Raw genomic sequence first — 2680 nt, forward strand, 5'->3', positions numbered from 1 at the left:
GCATCCCACGTCTCCACGAAACACAACAGCCGAGCCCGCGTCTCTGCCGATGCCTCCTGTTCCCTCCCACCGAGCACAATCTCAGCTCCAGACGGCGGGTCAGAGCAGGAGGGAGAGAATTCCCTTTAGACTGGCCACAGATGCCCGCCAGTGGGATGGAAAAGGGTCAGCACACACAAGAGCTGCTTCTCCTGGATCCTGAGCTCTGCAGCCCCCCGGGCAAACACACAGACCTCCGTCCTGCAAACACGTGCCATCCCACTGGTACCCACACTGCTGCTAAAACCGGGGACAGCCCAGGCAGGGTCACCTCAGGATTTCTCAGACAAACAGAAACGTTCTCCAGGTCTGAGGGCAGGGACGGGAAATCCTAAGGAAGAGCAGTATGCTCAAAATGTGGTGTCTTATGTCTAGGGAAGAGGTTTCAGGGTTGTTTGTTGTTGTTTTGTTTGGTTGTTTTTTTTTTTTAAGAGAGGAAGAACAGATAAGTGTCACACATACACAGCAGAGAGAAGGACACAGGATCCAAACACACAGTTGTGGGACATTTATTACAGGAGACACAAGGAGACACGGAAGCGGTGGAGAGGACCTTTATCCTACCTTTTCTGTTTTCAATTTCTTGATTCGCCTGTGGCTCTCCTCCTCCTCCTCTTCCTTCTTTACCAAAATAGAGTTCCCCATTAACCCTGAATCCGGGGTAGTTTTGCTCACCTCCCCCATGGCAGAGGAGGTGCAGTGGAAGGGGCTGCTGCTTCCACCACCTCCTCCCTTGGCCCCGAAGCCATAGAGGTGCCCGGGGGGTGCTTGGCTGCTGGCAACCCCACTGCCATTAGGGTGGCCCTGCTGCAGGTCATGCTGCTTGTCCTTCCTGGATTTTCCCGCATCCTTATCCCGCTTGGAGCCTCTGCTGCCTGGGGCTTTACCTGGTTTCTCCTCTTTGTTTTTCCCACAAGAGGCAATGGTGGTGGTGTTGCTGGTGGTGTTATTATTGCCGTTTGGGTTACTGCTCACGCTTTGACCCAGTGCTGAATTCATGCCAGTTGCCTCTCCAGGGCGCCCTTGGACTTCCTGCCTCTTGCCAGCACTGCTGATCTCAGGAATCCCATACAAGGCAGCAGAAGGCAGAGATTTATTAGCATCCTTAGAAGTTTTACTCCTTTTCACTTTTGATTTGCTAGTCTCTTTGTGAGAGGAATTCCCCTGGGGAGCAGAGGGCTGAACAGAAGCAAATTTTAGGCCGTCAGCTAAGGCTGAGGTAGCATTAGCCCCACTGGAAGCCAGACCCCCGCAATCCTTGGAGCTGGTGTTGCTGCTGCTGGTGGTATTAGTAGAATTATTCATCTCAAATTTCTGTCTGTCCTTCTCCAAATCGGCGTCCAAATCGATTATTAAATTCCCAACACCGATTTCCCAATCATCGCCACTGTCGTATGTGTCAACCGCGTTTGGATCCACACCTTTTCCTGCAGTGGAAGTGTTCAATGACATCCTGAAGATGAGATCTCTAGAGTAAAAATCCGATGAACTTTCCTTCGGAGATGTGGGGACATTCGTTTATCTCCGCTGGGCTCTCTTAAGTTCAACTCTTCTTGCCTTCCTCCCCCAGGTGTGTCTAGGTCCACAACCTGCAGTCCACGTCCAACTTGTCCTGTGAGGAGGGGAGAAGTTGAATATTTCTTGTCTGGGTGTTACCAGAATATAATACGACTACTAAGAAGGGGCAAGGTAGGGGGAGCGAAATCATTCACCATTGCCACGTTTTTGTCTTAAGTTTGTTAAACCAGAGCCAATGGCCGTGATGCTTTTATAGTAAGCATCTTTCGTCTAGTTGTATACCAACATCCACAGTCTCTCTTAAGAAGTCATGTTCACAAGAAAGAAAAAAAAAAAACCACGAAAGAAAGAAAAAAAAATTAACTACATGATTTAAATCCACAAAGCTCAGGAAATACAGTCTTAGAAGTGGTGCCTAGCTGTTGGAGCACATGTTGTAATCTAACCCCTTGGACCACCACCTAGGCACGAAAAAGAGAAGAGGAAGGACAGAGATTCACTCTTCACTGCATTCCATGGATTTTGTGGCTTTAAACCAAACCCTTGAAGTTTTGTGACTCTCCTATATTATCTTTTACCTCCCTTCCACTTAATCTCTTGGGGGGGAGGGGGGAGAAAGGGAGTGCTAAGGGAAGTAGGAAACCTAATTTTCCTTGCCACAATGCAGCTTCTGTTAAAAACCAACAACCTGCAAACACAAATGTTCACTGGAAAATATTAAACTCCATAGGTTAACAAAAATAGGATAAAAATAAATAAAAAGGTCTTTTTTCTGTAAAAAAATATTCTCACAATAACAGTTCTAAAAGCAGTTCTAATGTACTCCTAGGTCACACAATTGTTAGGTCTGTTAAATATAGTATTACTGACTGTACAGGAAACTGATTAAGACATACACTTTAAGTGATCTGCACCAAGGTGGCCTCAGTGACCGCAAATGAGTGTGTGTTTGACAAAGCTTAGTTAAAACGATTTTAAAGGGATCTCTCCCTTTTACAGTCGACTGTCGAAATATTTATACATATATATGCATAATGCTTACCTTTAATCCTTTATCATTTTTTAATTAAACCAGCAAATCAAAATGCTGTCCCCACTCGTCTCAGCAACAACTCTGTGCCTC

At 46.5% G+C, this 2680-nt stretch overlaps 1 pseudogene; it reads right to left on the minus strand.

Annotated features, from left to right (window-relative positions):
* Positions 1-594: 594 nt before the first annotated feature.
* Positions 595-1491, minus strand: LOC104515730 (annotated as a pseudogene).
* Positions 1492-2680: the final 1189 nt, after the last annotated feature.

This window comes from Eurypyga helias, unplaced genomic scaffold, assembly GCF_000690775.1.
Source record: "Eurypyga helias isolate BGI_N326 unplaced genomic scaffold, ASM69077v1 scaffold32169, whole genome shotgun sequence".
Classification (NCBI taxonomy): Eukaryota; Metazoa; Chordata; class Aves; order Eurypygiformes; family Eurypygidae; genus Eurypyga; species Eurypyga helias.